The sequence below is a fragment of the Anser brachyrhynchus genome (assembly GCF_964034855.1).
Source record: "Anser brachyrhynchus genome assembly, chromosome: 3".
NCBI classification, from domain to species: domain Eukaryota; kingdom Metazoa; phylum Chordata; class Aves; order Anseriformes; family Anatidae; genus Anser; species Anser brachyrhynchus.
The window spans coordinates 107,189,538-107,208,918 of NC_137696.1; the positions used below are offsets into that span (position 1 = coordinate 107,189,538).

General features: G+C 37.7%; 1 long non-coding RNA gene across 1 annotated transcript in view; it reads right to left on the reverse strand.

Annotated features, from left to right (window-relative positions):
* Positions 1 to 474: 474 nt before the first annotated feature.
* LOC308193274 overlaps positions 475 to 19,381 on the reverse strand; it is a 98,671-nt gene continuing 79,764 nt past the window's right edge. Inside the window, exons 10-11 of the long non-coding RNA XR_013949507.1 lie at positions 12,872 to 13,013; positions 475 to 5,903 (exon numbers count right to left, since the gene is read on the reverse strand). This is a non-coding gene — a long non-coding RNA (uncharacterized lncRNA). The remainder of the gene's footprint in view (positions 5,904 to 12,871; positions 13,014 to 19,381) is intronic.

Sequence of the window (19,381 nt, forward strand, 5' to 3'; positions counted from 1 at the left end):
TCCAGCCACTCATCTCCCAGCCTGTAGTGCTGCTTGGGGTTGTTGTGCCCCAGGTGCAGGACCCGGCACTTGGCCTTGTTGAACTTCATACAGTTGACCTCAGCCCATCGGTCCAGCCTATCCAGATCCTCCTGCAGAGCCTTCCTGCCCTCGAGCAGATCGACACACACACTTAGCTTGGTGTCATCTGCAAACTTACTGAGGGTGCACTGGACGCACTCATCCAGATCATCGATAAAGATATTAAAGAGGACCAGCCCCAGTACCGAGCCCTGGGGGACACCAGTAGTGACCGGCCTCCAACCAGATTTGACTCCATTCACCACAACTCTCTGGGCCCGGCTATCCAGCCAGTTTCTAACCCAGCGAAGCGTATGCCAGTCCAAGCCCCGAGCAGCCAGTTTCTTGAGGAGAATGTTGTGGGGAACTGTGTCAAAAGCTTTACTGAGGTCAAGGTAAACCACATCCACAGCCTTTCCCTCATCCACCAAGCGCGTCACTTTGTCATAGAAGGAGATCAGGTTCGTCAAGCAGGACCTGCCTTTCATAAACCCATGCTGACTGGGCCCGATCGCCTGCTTGCCCTGCAAGTGCCGCGTGATGACCCTCAAGATAATCTGCTCCATGAGCTTTCCTGGCACTGAGGTCAAACTGACAGGCCTATAGTTCCCCGGGTCTGCCCTCCGGCCCTTCTTATAGATGGGCGTCACATTGGCTAGCCGCCAGTCAACTGGGACCTCCCCCGATAGCCAGGACTGCCGATAAATGATGGAAAGCGGCTCGGCCAGCTCCTCCGCCAGTTCTTTCAGTACCCTCGGGTGCATCCCATCCGGCCCCATCGACTTGCTCACATCCAAGCTCCGTAGCAGGTCGCCAACCATTTCCTCATGGATAGCGAAGGCCACATCCTGCTCCCCATCCCCTTCCACCAGCTCAAGTATTGACCCTGCATCATACTGCTACTGGCTCAGATTATCTTGTCGTTTCGGTTGTGCTTATGCTTACTTGATGCTCAAAGAGGTTTCATTTTGACTTTGGTGGAAGTTAATACATGATCAGATTTTGTCTGTCTGAATGGATGTACTTGAACACAGCTAAAATGTATGGTCAAGGTAGGTTATTCTTTAATTCACATGATCTTCCTGCTTTAAATTACCCACATATATGGCTATTTCACATAGGTTTACCCATGGTTCCATATTCAGAGATATCCCACAAAAAGCAATGGACATCATCATAAAAAATAAATGGACAATCACACAGGTAATTGAAGAAGACATAAGGCCAGATAAGGTGGATCAATAAACAGACACAAAACTCATTAACTGAGTACATTTTCAAAAATATGTAAATTCTTGAAATATTCTGTATTTCTAATTATATAGCAAAAATATCTATCACAGCGTAACATTATCCTTAACAGTCAGCTATAGAGCTTTTCTCAGTCCATACAATACATTACACAGTTTTCTAATGGAAATAATTCCTGTTCAGTACAGGTTCACCTTTGAGAAGATGACATTATGAAATCTCTTCTTCTGTTCCTTTTTGTGCCAAGCAAATTCTGAAAAACAGTACAAATCTGTGCAGTCACCAAGAATTTTTGGTGTCTCTCAATAAGCAATTAAATCTTTGGCAACTGTTGATCATACAATGACAAATGAGACAGTTATATGGAAAAAGGTATAGCTGTGAGTGAAGTATCCAGGATTTGTGATTGTTCCATACAGATTCTGTGTTCTCCCCCATCACACCTGCCAATTAAATGAACTTAAAAGTTAGTGAGACAGTTGAAGGAGAGTGGGGGGAAAGTAACATAGAAAAGATAATTAATGTAAAAGGAAAAGTTTTTTTTGTGGGATTTGAGAAAACAATATCATATTTGATTATTTTTTTTCTGTAAATCTGTTCTAAATTTTATCATTAAATGAGGAGGTAATTGCTTCCCAAAGAAAATACCTTTTCACATTGAATATTGTAGATAAATGCTCACAAGTGTAATACATGTGCATCTGAAATTAAATACATGATACAGAAATATTTTAGGAATCTGAACCACACTCTTCTCTAGGCTAATGTAGAAGTCTGAACTTCCCTTACAAATTCCTTTTAAACAAGTTTCAGCCATATTAAACTTTTTAAGGGGGCAACACCATGTTTATAAACATGTAACAAAAACAGCAGGTGTTCTTAATTATGTTTTCATTAAATCTAAATTTATGTTTAATATAAAAAACATGACAATCTTATCATTAAACAGCATCAACAGTAATCAATTGCTAAATAAATACAAATAAATTCAAAAAGGCAAGAAGGTTTTAAACCATATCTAATTTTATGTCACAGCTCAGGTGCAGATCTGTTGGTTGATATGTCTTCTGGTAATAGAAACGTCATCCTTTACACAAATGGTTGGAGCTGAAATTGGAACAGCCTCTCACACAACTTCACCTGATTGACAGCATCCCAATGAAGAGGTGACTTTTCTGTTTGGTGATTTTAGCTCTTTATGCACATAAGACATAATAAATATAAATAAAGTCTGACTATTAAACACTCCTAACTTTCGTATACAAGAGTGAAGGCCTGGACAAAATCATAAACTTTCATTCATTTCCTTCTGTTTTTTTTTCCATTCATATGTGAAGCTCTTGGGCTGGTCTTCAGATTTCTGGTGAGCACCCAGGTCTTCTTCTGAAGCTTGTGGGTTGCCTTGTGAAACTACAAACTCTCTTTGTAGGCTATCTTGCTCTTGATCAAAAGACTAATTCAAAATCCCATAGTGACTTTTTCTACTTTGAAAATATATATGTCTCTTTTCTACTCTCTGTCTCTATTCATGCCCAAGTGCCAAAATCTGGTTTATTATTTTTCCCACTAGAGAGGAGAATTTTTAAATATCAGTGATTACTGGTTATCAACAACAACAACAACAACAAAAAAAAAGATCACTATAATTATTTTCCTTTCTGCTAAATGGTATACAAAGAAACAAATGAAGGATTCTAAAATACTGCAATTCAACAGCAAATCTGCACTTTTGTTTAGAGTATGTACACAGAAAGTAAAATGCTCAAGTCACCATCATTTAATATAAACCCATAAATGTTTTTTTATGATAAAAACAAAAGGGATTAAATAATAGTTTTATTGAGTTCTCAGGTATGCAGCCAAGAGCTGTTTGTTTAAAGACATTCTTACAGTTTTGCAGCAGATTTAAAATTTGAATTAATTTAACATGGAGTACAGAGAATATGTGACTCCAGTTGTACACAAGTGCATCTTTAGCAGGACTAAGAACTAAGCTAGAAAGATAGGAGAAAGCAGGGGTAAATACTTGCAGTTCGCTAGACAAGCCGTTCAGTTTTATCTCTTTTTGGGGTCCCTTGGCAATAATACTACATTAATATAACAGTGCAAACAGTGTCATTGGACACAGCCCAGTGGAAGATCTGATTAACACATATCTTCTAGATGTGTATCTGAATTTGATGTGAAAATAGAAATGGCAATTCCTCCATTTTTGCTACTGGTTTGTTCCACTGGTTAATCAAATATGGTGATAATACTGTGCCTCATTTCCCACTTTAACATGTCTAGTTTAAATTTCCAGTCAGTTAAACTAAAGAGTCTTTAATATCTAATATTTCTACTCTATGATGGCCCTTATCCTCAACGATCAAATCACTTATCATTCATTGCTGTACTAATGGAGCCAAGATGGTGGTAAAACACACCTCAGACAGAAGCCACATCATCATCTATGGAGTTCAAAGTAGGCCTGCTGTTAAAATGAAAGGATAAATATTCTGTGAGAGCACACGATTTGTGATAAACTTAGGAGCCATTAATCTGACCTGCTGACCAGAAACAAAGAATGTTATTGCAAACACTCAGAGATTTTGACACTCAACCACTCTGCCAGTATAAACCCATTCTTACCAAAATTCAGGAAGATTTCTGTGTTTTTTTCAAGAATTGGTCCATCCTGATATTCTCATACTCAGTGAAGTACAAGGACAGCTAAACAACTCTGTCTATTTTATCCTAGCTGGCAGCAGTACACATCTCCCAGGAGCAGTTCATGGGCGTCCTTCACCTCCTGTAAATAAGCACTTCCAAGACCACAAAGGATTCATTCTCCATAATTAAGACCTAATTCAATACCCACTGAAATCAATGGAAGTTTTTCCACTGACTTCAGTGTGCTTCAGCCTGAGCCCTGAAACCGACAATCATCTGGTGACATTTGTGTTATATTAACCCAGCCTTTAGGAACTATATTGAGGTCTCCAACTCATTTCACATAAGCCACCAAACAGTAATAATTTTCAGACAGTGTCAACCTGACCCAGATTTGAACTGGCAATCTGGAGCTAGAAAGCACTATAATCCATTACTAGCCCTGTGAACCATCTGGTCACAATATCTCAAGCAACTTATATGGTACTTAGTAGCTGAGTAGTTTACTGAAACTCGGAGGGTAAAAAATAGCATGCATGTATATATGTGTGCAGGTATGTATCCAAAAATAATTAAGAATTTTATTTTATCAACAGAAATACATACAAGTGACACTGAGTTTATGTCCATATAGATTTGTGTATTAATTTACAGGTTTTGCACTGGAGAGTTGATCAGCAGTCAAAAACATAAGAACTTAAGATAAAATCCTAATAAAGGCATTTTAACCAACTAGAATCAGGCATATGAATGTTTTTGCAAGAATCTCCAATGTACATGTGTGTGTTTCTGAGCACACAACCACTTAGCCAGACACATATTTCCCTCTAATTATATAAAGAGCCTGTTTTGCTTTTATAATTTTTTCCTACTAAGAATTGAGCTTGTTGGTCACACCCAGAATAAACTAATTTCTGCTACCATCTAGGGTTCGTATTTCACAGAGAAGACAATGGACACAGTTTTCATCTGTTTTGCACCTTAAACACTCATTCGTATTTAAGTAAAGTGACTGTCAAATGCTACTAGGTTAAGTGGTGTTATTTTAAATCCATTTTGCAGACATGTAAATGACTAAAAGATCCAGAGGGAGCTTTGTATGAGGACAACTTGGACCATAAGTCTGTTCATTAAAGGTCATTTTTCAAAAAAATAATTTAGGCTTGAAATATCAACAAGAAAGATCTTTATATGATTCAATGTATATACTTTAATATTTTAATAATCTGCCTGGTCTCAAAGCCACACTTCATTTAAGATATATTTTAGAGTAACAGTCAGGGTCAATTTACAGAAGAAAACTCATTAACAATGTGATAGACATGAATATAAATGCACCACAAGAAACTCAGACTAGAAAAGCATAGACAGAAAGGCAGTCTATTTACTCAAGTCTCTTCTTTGGCTTTACAAACTTCTTTTACTAGTGTTATAATGACAGTTTCAAATTAAATACTGATGCAACTTGGCAGTCAGAGGGTTTTGCCAAATAGATGAACATGTACCTGCATATTTTACTACACAAATTTTGAATAAAGCTTGTGGATTTCCAGCTCATGTAAAAAGAATTTTCTAACATTTTTCCAAGATCCTACCTTCTCCCTCTGAAGTTCTGCACAGTTGTGCCACAGTACATTGCTCACTGGTTATCCATGAGTACATAAAAATGAGCTTTTTTTTCTGACTTGCAGAAGTATTTAAGTGCTAATATATTAATTTTTCTATTTATCATTCCAGGAAACAGAAACAGGATGTATGAAGTAAATCTCTTTATTTACCCCTTTACTACTTTCTCTTTACAACTAATCAAAGGTACCTGATACTCTTAATTTAAGAGTTTAATTCTGCAAATATTTTCCATGGGAGATAGCTTTCTTACTTCATTTGCCATCTATCTCTTGATGATGAAAAGCTCCACTACATACCAAACCAGATGAGGTCTGCAGAGAGAAAATAAATGGCATTCTCACTAGAATAAATGATGGTGGGGAAAAACATTTTTGCACGTAAGTCATTCTTTAGGACTTGCTGAAGGAGAGAAGCAACCCTAGACTAGATGGATTCAGCCTCTGACTCTACGGTGGCAGGAGGGTAGCAAACTTGGGTTAAACCTCAAATGCCTCAACACAAAAAGCAAAAAATGTTTGAGTGTGAGAAAGGATTTAAAACTGTTTGAGCTTCCAAATAGGACATCATTAGAATGTTCACCTGCTTCCCAGTCAAACTTTGTTTTTAGAAATATTTGAAAGCATAATAGACATAGCTATATAGTCTCAGTGAAACTACAAAGGCAACAAATAAAATATCTATACAATGGAACACAGTGGAAAACAGAAAACATATCTTATCATACAGTTGCTGAAATAAAAATTCTGCTCGAATATTCTAAGAGAGCAGTTGATACAGGGAATCCTCATATTTGATACTTTCATAGATTGTTAATATGCTTCAATTAGCTTTAAAACATTTATTTATTTTTTTATAAGATATGGTAGGATATTCAATAGAATCCCTAAATATTATAGTGTTAAAAAAGTTAGAAAATCATGAGAGGAAGAAAAGTAGTATCCTCATCTTTCAATTCTCTTATGGTTTCTCATTTTTTCAGTAGACTTGCACACATTGCATATATGTTGTTGGGTAAGACCCAAACTACTTTCCACTGTCACCTGTGTAGTATTTTATCTCCACTTTTATTATAAAGGCAAGAATAAGAATTATTCATTGCTAGAATGCCTTTATTCTACAAATCAGCAAATGCATTACAAATACTAATGAATTAAGTTTCACATTCTTACTGAGTTTTGTTTTTTTTTTTCTATTGTACAGCAAAGAGGCAAAACAACATGAGAAGTCTCACAAAAGGTCACCCAGCAAGCCAATGACCTAGCTAGAAAAAAAGGCCCTAGGTAACCTGACTCTCAGTTATGTATGCTAATCACTAGGCAAACTTCTGCCAGGAGATTCAGAGAATCAGTGTCACTTCCTAAGGCCAGACTTCTATGGCATTGTTGTGTCAATCAGAGTTACATCCCTGAAGCTGTACCACCTGGACCTCTAGTCTTAAATAGAGAAGTGAAACTAGACTATTGGTATGTTTTGGTAAAGGAAGACTGCTTTGCCACTTCAGAATCAAATACAACTTTGTTAATGTCACTATACTTACGTTCAAAACACCCTTTTGGTGTATCAGCATTCCTAAATCCATAGAGAGCTTTCTGGACTACATAAGTTTCTAAATGTAAATATCACACACCAATCACATCATAATCAGTCAATACCAGCTCGTTTGATTGAGGCTTAAAATCTTCTGCCAAAGACAACATTTAAATTCTAAAGACAGAAAAAAAGTTTAAACTCCCCCAAGCATGGATTAACAGTACAGTTTACTTTGTTTAAAAAAAAAGAAATTTTGCTAACCCTGTGTTCTATCCACTTTCACTTTCAGGAACCATCTATTTTTGAATTTTACTGGTTTAGATATACCTGAAAAAAGAAAAAAAAAGAAAAAAAAAAAACAACTGAAATGTACATGTGTAAGTACACACAGAAAAAGATATTTTCCTTAACACTGGGATTCTTCATGAGTGCAATTCATCAAAACCACAAAAATATTGAGTGACTCGTCTGAATAATCTCTGCTAATTATCAAAGAAGCAACAATATCCTTAAGCATATTCTGTAAACAGAAAGAAGAAAAGACTAATTTCATGGACAAATCATTCAACTCAACTTAATCACAGTTACCAACGTCAAAGTTGTCATGCTGTGGTTCACATACTATGAGTGGTCTCAAAGGAGAGGCAGCATTTTGCTAGATGGAAGGCAGACTGGGGAATCTTATAGTCTTATCGTAGTAGCAATAGTTAGCTCTCATTCATGAAAAAGAGAGAGAAGAAAACTAGAGAAACATCTGGAACTGATGTAAAAGCAAAAGACAAAAACAGAAGTGCTGGCAATTGAGAATAAAACATTGAGAATTGTAGTGGGTTTACATGGCAAGGTTTTGGTAACAGCGGGCCATAGGGGTGGCTTCTGTGAGAAGGATCTAGAAGCTGCCCCATGTTTGGTAAGGGCCCCACTGCTGACCAGAGCTGAGCCAATAAGTGATGTTTTGCGCCTCTGTGAGAGCATATTTAAGACAGGGAAATAATAAAATAAAAAAAATAATAATAATAATAAAAATAAAATAAAATAAAATAAAATAAAATAAAATAAAATAAAATAAAATAAAATAAAATAAAATAAAATAAAATAAAATAAAATAAAATAAAATAAAATAAAATAAAATAAAATAAAATAAAATACGCTGCGCCACACAGCAGCTGGGAGAATGAGAGGAGTGAGGAACAGCCTTGCAGGCGCCAAGGTCAGTGAAGAAGGAGGGGGAGAGGTGCTCCAGACGCCGGAGCAGAAGTCCCCTGCGGCCTGTGGTGAGGACCATGGTGAAGCAGGTTGTCCCCCTGCAGCCCATGGAGTACCACGGTGGAGCAGGGTTCCACGCTGCAGCCCGTGGAGGAGACCACAGTGGAGCAGGTGGACCTGCACCGACGGAGGCTGCGGCCTGTGGAAGACCCCTGCCCGGAGCAGATTCCGGGCCGGACCTGTAGCCCGTGGAGAGGAGACCACACAGGAGCAGGTGACCTGGCAGGAGCTGCTGCCCGTGGGGGATCCAGGCTGGAGCAGTTTGCTCCTTAGGGACGGACCCCGTGGTATGGACCCATATCTGGAGCAGTTCTTGAAGAGCTGCTGCCTGTGGGCAGCCCACGCCGGATCAGTTCAGCAAGGACTGCATCCCGTGGGAGGGACCCCACAGCACAGGGGACAAGAGTGACCGAGAAGGAGCGGCGGAGAAGAAGCGCTATAGACTGACCACAACCCCCATTTCCCCGTTCCCCTGCGGCGCTCAGGGGGAGGAGGTGGAAGAGGGTGGATGGGGGGGAAGGTGCTTTTGATTTCTTTCCTTTGTTTCTCGCTTCTCTAGCTTGTTAGTAATAGGCAATAAATCTTCCTATCTCCCTACGCTGAGTCTGTTTTGCCCATCATGATAATTACTGTGCGATCTCCCTGTCCTTATCTCAACCCTTGAGCCCTTTTCAACGTATTTTCTCCCCATTCCTCTTTGAGGAGAGGGAGTGAGAGAGCAGTTGTGGTGGAACTCAGCCACCCACCCGAGTAAAACCACCACAAGAATAAAACTAAGGAAAGGAAGAAATGGAAGGAGAAAGAAAATAAGTATCTGATAAATCATTGTCAATAATAGCAGAGTGAGCTTTTGCCAGATGGTGATATTTATCATGAAACATTTTATTCAAGGTCCTGTATGCATCACAGACTTGAATGCACTTATGGTCTGAGGTAAGAAGTGCTATTACCTTCATATTACAGATGTTAGACAGAGAAACACAAAGGCTAGAGGCAAAGCTGAGATTAAATAATTCCAATTAGAAAGACACTTTGTCCAGAAAGATGATTCAGGTAACTGGAGTTACACACTTAGCTTTCCTGTTTGGCCAGTAAGGAAGTGAAAGCAGATCAGAAACATCAAGTAGAAAAACTCACACATGGATGGGGAGAAGGAAATCTGACCAGAAGTCTTTCAGAAGGAAAGTCTGACCACAAGAGTTTAATGGATCTCTCATTTTTCAGAGCTTAGTCTGACTCACCATTCTAGTTAGTGTCTATCTGTCTGCCTGGGATTCAGGACCAGCAGGCCTCTTCCTTGGGGACAACACAGTCTAAGGAGGCAGAAACACTTACGTGTCTACCGCTAAAGAAAACAGGTAACAAACCATTCTCTGGCACCAAGGCCAAGTGACATAACATAGCACGTGTCCACAGAGCTGCTTTCTAGATCAAGGCAGTCCCATTTACCAGTACTTGCTGGGATCAAGTTTTCAGATCCCAGGATCTCTACACTTCTTAAACACTGGGACCTTTGAGACAGAGTTGAGACAGGTATCTGAGGCAGAGCTCAAAACTGGGATGGAAGGCAGAGACCAGTCCTGCAAAATCTGTTACAGAGGTAGATGAACAAGAAACCAGATTACCTGAACAAGACTGAAGTCTGTTGAAAAATAAATGGGGTCTCTGTAAACTGCGTTCTGCATCCACAGCTAATGACAGCAAGTGAATGAGAAGGCTGACAAAATTGGAAAGGTTTCTGATTAGAGGTTAGATGATCACAGTGGTCCTTTCTGGCTTTAATCTTTGACTCTATGAATAAACAATGAGAGCATTTAGAGTGCAGAGAGAAACTGGGAGACCTTACCAGCAGGTGCTCAGTTAGGTTAGCAATAATATTCACTGCTGGAGATCCTTGCTGGTCGGGGGCCACCATTAATTGGATGGTGCTGAGAACACAAGGATGGGCAAGAAATGATCACATTTCACTTGGAAGCCTGTGGAGGACTATCACCCGTTGCAACTGGGGCACCAGGAAACTTTTAGCAGAGTTGGCAGCCAGGACTCTCATTTGACAGCTTCTGTGAGGGAATTAGTAGAGCTGGGTGACTGCTTTTTTTTTTATTTTTTATTTTATCTGACATAAATAAAGAGAATGGTACTTTAGGAAAAGTTGTGAGAAATGAGTTTTTGCTGTTCATACTTACTATGCTTGTGGCTGCAGAGTATGGGTCTATTTGTTACAATGCACTTAAAAGATTAAACAAACTATCCAAATATGAAATTATTAGACAAAGGTCATTGTATTAGGGAGGACTTTTAGGATCCATGAATTTCTACTTAAACATTCATTTATTCTTTTCACAGTGATCTCTTTTTTTTTCGCATCTCTTTAATGAACTAAAAAACAACAAACAAACAAACAAAACCACACTTTTATATAAAGATGCAGCTCTTGCGGATACAATACTTGCACCAGAATCACAGTAATGCTGAAATCAATGTGCAATGAGAGGAAAAGCACTTTATTTCAAAAAGTTGACTCCAACTGCACATACTTTTTAAGGTAATATGCAGTATGTCTTTAAGCAGATTGTATTGGTACAAGAGTTCCCTATGTAACTGACTTGTGTAAGACTGACATTTTATAGAGAAAAACAAAACAAAACAAAAAAAAAAAACAAAGAGAAGGGTTAAATCAAAAATGGAGTATATTACATTCCCTTTTGGCATAAGACTGCAACCAGATTGAGTCTCTGAGCATCTATTTTTCAAAAAGCCTCCTGCAGTATTGGCCTGAGCATCCTCTGAACTGGGATATGTATAACATGTAGAGAAAGAGCAGCATCTGCTTAGTTTTCATATCATCCCTCATCGCAATAATTCAAAAAGCTATTTTCCAGGATTAAAGGGTTTATTGCAAATAACACTACTAATGAACAAAAGATATAGTTTGATTCTGCCATCATAATTTCAACAAAAGCACCTACCCAAATGAGGTAAAAAGACTTCCCTTTGATTCCATCAAAGCCTTTTCTTAGTGTCATATTAACCACTTTATCTTGGGTTTTACGTATCACACTTGCTGAGATTTAGCATTCACAGTTAAGCATTGTAATACCTCTGTAAATTTGTCTATAAACAAATGACTGGACACCTTCAGTTGTTCAGGTCAACATTACAATTAATGAGCAGAAAAATCCTCCCAGGAAATGTACTATCCAGTTTTGGAACTGAACATTAAAAGAAAAATATATACAGAATGCTAATGGAAAAGAAACAAAACTTATACTAACATAACAGTGTTGTCATAGTTGGTCATTGATTTTTTTCTTCTCTAACTCACCTCTGATACAACAGAAGTGGGGGGAGAGTGACTGTTTCCTTTTGCAAAATAAGGCAGATCCAGTACATTTAAGTAGCTTTAGCTTGAGGATTACCCATAGCCTGTTTCCCATAAATGTGTTGAATTTCAGATATGAGTTTTATTAAGCAATACATCACATATAAGTTCAAATTTATTAAGAAGTAATACATCAAAATATAATAAAATAAAGTCTTAGCTAACAACTATGTGATTACTCAGCTACTTACTGCACTTGGTACTTATACTGGTATATGTGTAATCATGGGTAGCACTAGTCAACTCTGCAAAAAATGCCAATATATTGAAATTATAACTTTTCATAGGAGTGTACTAGTTCAGATGAAACTTTCATTGAGTAAGGGTTTTTTTGCTCCAGGACAGAATTTCTGATCAAAATGAGAGAGAAGACAGAAAAGAGAATAGCCTAGTGGTTATAACAGCCATGGAAATCCAAGTCCCTTAAAGAGACCCAGGTTAGGAGTCTGGTTCTCTTGCAGTCCAGATTCCCTGCTGTAGCACTGTAATCCTGTATCCTCTCTCAGATCTTTAAAAAGTATTTGTTTTATCTTGTAGAATAAGAAATGTTTTGAAGTTTCACCAAATTGAAAAGCTGTTTCCCCTGCTGTCCTATCACTTCTTTATCATTTTGTAAAGAAAGCTTTGTAAAATGAAGAGTCATGAGACCAACAAGGAGTTAAACCAAAAATAGTTGTCTTTATGAAATAGTAACCACATATTAAAACAACAATTTAGTTGTCAGATAATGATGTATCATGGCCATTCATATTTAAATATGCACCTAACTGTTGAAACTAGTTTTCTATGAAGACAGATATTATAATTATGCTTGCTATTTGCCCAACTTTAATGTATACAACAAACATTACCTAATTTAAAAGAAAACTCATATTATTGAGATGAGTATGACTTGTGATAGATATCAAAATTTAAACAAAATTATTCTTTTTTCTCCATTAGATTGTCTAAAAAATCCATGACAACTTTCAGATTTCATGTCTTCAAAGAAATTTGATTTTGCATTATAAGTTTTAACTATTGTTTTCATGTAATGTATAGTTATATAGTTCAGTACAAAGGAACTCTCAAAAATAGATTATTTTTCTATTTTATAGTTACCTGGAGTTCTAGTAGAACAAAAGAAGTTGGGGGAGACGAGGCAAGCGGAGACCTGCTGCTTCCCATTTCAAGCCAATGATGGAAATTGACCCCCTGTGCTGGATAACCACTAATGAAATGTATCACTCAGTAGGTACAGGTTCTAAAAACAGAACAAATGAAAAATAAAAAGTAAAATAATAATAATAATAATTAAAAATAAAAAACACCAGATCAACACAAAAATATTTTTTTATTTACATAATCTTCTGGCACATCACCATCACCATTCTTCACCAAATAATTAGTAAATGATAACAGTTACTAATGTTATCATAAAAGTATAGCAAAAGACAAAGCATATCAAAGCAAAGCAGAAATATGATCTCATCAGAAAACTGGGCAAGTTGGCAGGTAAGTCTGGAAACACAGGTAACACCAATTATTTTTGTGTCGCTATTCCAATTTAGAGTTCAGCCAGTCAATAAAATAGGCCTAACCACACGAGTTCACCTCCACATTTAAGACCAGATTTTCATAATGTGTCTCAGACATGCATCTACCTTTTCCCTCTTTACATTATCAGATTTATGACTGGGCTTAGCATAACCTCCTTGATACAAACACTGTTTCTCTTTTATCCTGTTGACATATTGAAGGCAGACAATCCTAACTAGTTTCTTTGACTTGAATAATTAAAAACCCAGGTACAATTTCCAAAAGCACCTTTCAAAACAAAACTGTATTTGCTGTGATGGTGCAATTACTAGCCATCAACAAAGAATCTATAGGAAAACTATATAAAATATTTAAATTGGAATTAAAATTGAAAGAGTAAGCTAGGTATATACTTAGGATTACACTTCAATAATTTATTATAATTGCAGTAATGTAACAGGGGAGCTGCTACTGCAAATCTAGCTGTAGAGTTGCTACTAGAAACTAGCAGGAGTTTATGTAATAAATATGTTTCTTAAATGCAAATGAAGAAAAAGAAATTGCAAATGTATTTATAGTTTTGTGCCCTGGCTCTTAAAATGTTTCATTGCAGTCCACACATAGGTGGTCCAAACAGAAGATAATGACAGTTTGTTTCCTTTCGGAGAAATGACAATTATCTCACAGTTTCAGGAGAGGCCTCCCCATGCAGATCTCTCGGGAGAAGGGTGAAGCCCAGGGAAATCAGGACGTGCTCCAGCCTGATACTGCAGAGATGGGAATACCACCTGCAACTCTGCAGCTGCAACACCCCCACCGATGTCCTCGTTGCCTTCTCCTTAGAGCATCTGGCACACATCTGAAACTGGGACTGCAAACAAACCCTTACAGGGCAACCCCGTGGCTGCCTCCTTTTACACCAGGGAATTGTCACTGAAAGAACTGAGAGAGAATTCAGAAAGAAGGAGAGCAAGAAGAAATGACAGGATAAAAGAGCAGGTAAGAAAAGACAGTCAGTGGAACAAAATCAAAGGCTGAAGAACTAAAACAGTGGAAGGTGGTAGAAAAGCCTTTTTCCTAAGCCTAACCCTTTTATTTAGCATAAAATAAGCAAAGCTGAATCATCTTTCTCTTCTGCTCAGCAGCTGCAGACACAAAATCAGGTAGCAAACATCTTGGGATGACATGAACTTTCTAGACAAACAATGCTGGAAAGGTCACACAACTCTGGACTTGTCTTCACTGAACCAGCATTGGTTTCATCTCATGTAATGAAGGCACACTGGTTGTCCTGATGTAAAATCACAATGATGATACAGTACTGGAATTTTAAGCACAGACTGTATCCAAGTCACACATCCACACAGCAAAACCAAGCAAATCCTGTGATCTTCCTCAGACAACATTGCCTCATGGATAAATACCTACCAGAAGACAAAATGAATTATCCAGGAAACAGTAGAAGGGCTGTATTTAGGCTGTATTATGGGTAGAATACACCAAAATTCACTCTGATGCTACTTGCTTACTCTCAGGGGAAGGAAGAGTGAGGACCTGGGGAGAGGCATCACCAGACCAGCCAGTTGTTTCAGTGTTCAGTGAAATACAGGGTACCAGAGACTCCCTTATCTTTTTCCAGCCTTTCACTTCTACCACCAGAGAAATTACTGAAAGAAATGGGGATGTTCTTAAATTTATAGCTATGCAACAGAAATCAGAATTTTGCCCGAAGAGTCTATAATCATTTAGCACACAATCCAGCTTCCATTGAAGTCAGTGGCCTTTCAATACAGTAGTCTTTTGGACACTTCCACTGTGTTCAGAGGAGATAAATTTAGGCCTGTAGCCCTTTCTGAAACCACAAATAAGGTAACTCACTCAGCTGCCTTCCTTCCTTCAGTGTCAAACTGAAGATCTTTATTCTTGATGAAGTTAAAAATATAGTCCCACAAAACAGCTGTCTTCAAAATAATAGCAAACTCACAAATTTTTAAAACAAAGCAAAATAGTTTGCAGAGCAGGAAGCCATCATCAGTTCATTCTCACTCTGCAGTCTGATGATTGGCATGTGCAGTTCTCAGCGAGAGCAGCCACCAAAAGAAACATATGCAGACCCAATGCAGGGAAAGCAGCAGGGGGGAAAAAGGAGCAGCATGGTTTCATCTCAGCTTGAAATGACTGTGAGACAGCACCAGCACAGCATTTAAACTGGAAAGAGGAGGTGTCAGTTTTCCTTAGGCAGCTCATATTCAGCCTTAGAAACCATCACCACTTTTTGTCTGGGATTGAAGAAGTACTTGATTTCAACTGGTCTCCTACGGAAATAAAGCTTATGTTGTCTGCCTGTGGTGTTCCTCTTCCCCTCAGTAACTTGTGAATCATTTTCAGTGTTAGAGGTACTGAAGATATTGGGTTCCTCCATGTATCATGAAAGTGCATGATCAGGTGGAGGACAGAAACTCCAGTCTGAGTCCCCAAAACTGGGACTGGCAGGGGCTGAGGAGTCATTTGGACACCTATGAGCAGCAATGAGAAAAAGTCCTTAGGAATGTTCCAGCCTCCAGAAAGTTTAGTGCTTGCCTCTCCTGTTAGTTATCCAACAAGGAAAAAACTGAGCAGAGCACCATGGAAAGCCACACCGCATATTTTTTGCTATTAATAAATGGTGCTGTTTTTTGTTGTGTTTTTGGTGGTGGTGGTGGTGGTGGTGGTGTCACAGAAAACGCTTTAAAACCTTGGTGCTGACAGTCCTTTCTGCCATGTAAGCCTGACAAAATGCTTTGCAAATTCTATAAGCCATTATAATTTATTTTCTCCAGTTGGTTATTCCAAAGTAAGAATTGACATTAAATGCATATATTTCAAAATTTCACATTAGGCAAGACTAATCTATACGTATTTACAGAAAACGTAATGAGTTCCACAGCCCGAAGGGTTACATGCTCCATAAACTTAGTTGCAGCAATTATTTATATTAAGAAGATAACTTCACTGCCAGGACTAGAAATAACTTAAGTTCTGTTTAAAACTTTCTTAAACTCTATAAAACAGCTTCAAGACCCTGAAGTCAAAAAGGGTTAAATAACTATAAATAAATAAATAAAAATCCCTATAGGCTCAGAGATTAGTTTAAATGATATTTCACTGAAATCTGTAACTTCTCCCAGCACTTTGCAAGCAGTAGTGATTGTAAATACAGGACTACACTTTTTCAACTTATAGCTTAAAAAAGACTTTCAACATGAAATACAAGTTTACAAACGTCTTACCTGAACCTATTTCAAGCAAGCAACAGAAAAGAACAGCTAGCTATTTGTTGTCTTGCTACTTTATATGGCATCATGGAAGAATAATTTCCCTGGATTATCATAATTAAGCAATACAGATTGTACTTATGTTTCAGCAATAAATATTTTCACATTTCCATTTGCACCATAAGTAGCTCAAACAATATTTACATTCTTTGCACTAGGCCATATAAAAGCCATAATGAAAATAAAAGAAACTGTTGGGATCACTATTTAGAGCAATAAAAGCTGTCAATGTTACAGAATAAAAAGTACATTTTTCTAGTGGCACTAACAGATAGTCAAGCCAAAATTCTGAAAAGTCACTCTGCATTCTGTGTGCCTAATTTGCACTACTACTACATTCACTAGACATGAATTGTCAGTCTTGCATTTTAAAAATGCACACTTAGAGTGTATACCTCAGCTCTGCAAATCCAAAAATAGTTATTACAAAATAATGGGAACACCTAATAATCCTTATCCTATATCATGCATTACCTGTATATAAAAATTTAATGTAGAAAAAAAAAAAAAAAAAGATATTTTCTGGTGTATTTTATTTACTCCATTGATAGGTGAAATTTGCTATCCCTCTTACTTAAAACTATTTTTGCTTTTGATTTTTCACTTAGATGCTGGTTTTCTTCACCCTTTTAATCACTTTTTCTAAGACATTTTTTGTTGAGATCATTAATATAACATAAAGACAAGAGCAAAGTTATTCCCCTAACCAAATTCATCCTTTCAACCTGCTTTTCCGAGATGTGTTCTGATACTTAGATTTTTGGTTCTGAAAATATACTTGTTCATTTAGCAAATATCAATTTTTATTAAACATCTATCAAAAATGTAATATAATTGCTTGTGTTTTCTTATCTTTTCCCTTTTACCTTTTTCCTTCAGTGATCACCTTGGAAAACTGTAGAAAGTGTTGTGTCTCTTGACCCAAATGGCCAAGCAAAATATGCAATCTTCCACGAGAAGAAACTGACAACAAAATCAGGTATCGTTCATTATTTAGAGAGACTACATCCCTTTTCCACAAGAAAACCAATGCTAAATAGCCAGGAGACTTTTTCTTGGCTTCCAGATTCAGGTCTTTTCAGTCAATCCCTTGCCAAAATCTTTCCTTTCCTATTTTATTTTTTTTATGAAACAGACTAAGTGGTTTCTCTCTGTGCCCCTGTTGTGCTTAGCCGTTTCTCTGTCACATGCAAAGCTGGCTTCACACCAACTCGTCTCTGTATTTTTAACAAAATCCTTGAAGAAAAACATTCAACTGAATGCTTTGGGTCATTGTCCAAATTTCTGTATGGGTAATGGTTTTCCATTGTTTACTATAATGGTGTTTCATTTTTCCTTTATCTACTCTGAATAAAAGCTGGTTATCAAGACATAGTACAACACATCCACATTTTCTCGCCTCCTCCAGTATTAAATTCATCTTTTGCATTCATATAAAAAGGAATAACAATTTCCCCTATGGTGTGATGAAAAAGAAAGTCATGGTTTCCGGATGACACAAATAAAATATCACTATAATTGCATGGTGGTCTTTTTTTTTGTGTATGTGTTTGTTTTATTTTGTTTTTGGGGGGGGGGGGGGTAATGTTGGGGAAATTTCACATCAGCCCAAATTGGTTTTGCAGCTGTCCAAGTATGCCTCACTGCTTCCCACCCAATTTGCTTTCAACCTCCCAGGATGGACATCTTTCACTGAGCCCCTGAGGAATGCTTATTGTTGCTGTGAATTCTGCTGACTGAGACAGGTCTTCCTCATTTTGTTCTAATGGAAAATTCATCTCTGTCACAGGAGTATCCTGCCATCAGTCTGCACCGAGAACTCACATCAACATCAATGGAAGCTTTGCGTGCATTGTGCAGGTAGGGTATCATCATCATTATTTATTAAACACTAATGGAGTCCTGGACCCAGATCATTAAAAGTTATAGTCTAGATGCAGTCAGTATAAAATCAGTGATTCTTTGGGAGTGGTGGTATTTTCTTTTATTTTCTGTTTCTTTGCTGCTTTTCCACTATATTTAGCATAAGTGGGCTTTTGCTTCAACACTAGTTTAAGTGTGACAGTGAGCTACTGAAACTATTCAGGCCACCCAACCTAAAGAAATGTAGTATAATGAGACTTGTAGAAGATGACCTGCATTAGAGGCAGAATCAAGTTAGTCCCGTGTTGTCTGTAATGTGACAACTCATGTGATAGGAATGAAAAGTTTATAATCTGTCTTGCATCCCTCATGTTTGCCTCTCCTAGATCTTCTTAGACAATTATAATAAATGAGAACCAAATTTTATTTTATTACTCTCATAAAATTTATCCGTCTCACCATCTTGTACAAATTGTGTTGTTTTTTTTCTCTTCTTGTTTCCTTCCATTTAAAAATCACATCAGTCTGTGAAGCTCCTGATTTCTCCTCAGTTTTCTGTGCTTGTCTTTGTCTACCTTGGTAATCACAGGACTTGACTAAGGTGGGGACAACAGCTCGTGATGTGAAATCATTTCAAAGACTGTTTAGTCCAGAAGTTAGTCTCCTGAAGCACCAAGCTGATGTAGAGTCTTAGCACATTGCTTTTGATCCAGCCAGGTCTACTTTTTCTTGTCCTGTTATTAATGAGGAAAAACAGACCTGAAGCCTTATTTTGTGCTATTGATCACATTTTGAACGACAAATCACTCCTTGTGCACAATCTTTCAGCTGCCTCCTGTGAGGAATTCAGCAAGTACAGAGTGAATTTCTAATCAGCTGCGACTGTTCAGCGCTACGGCTGGTAATTATGCTACCA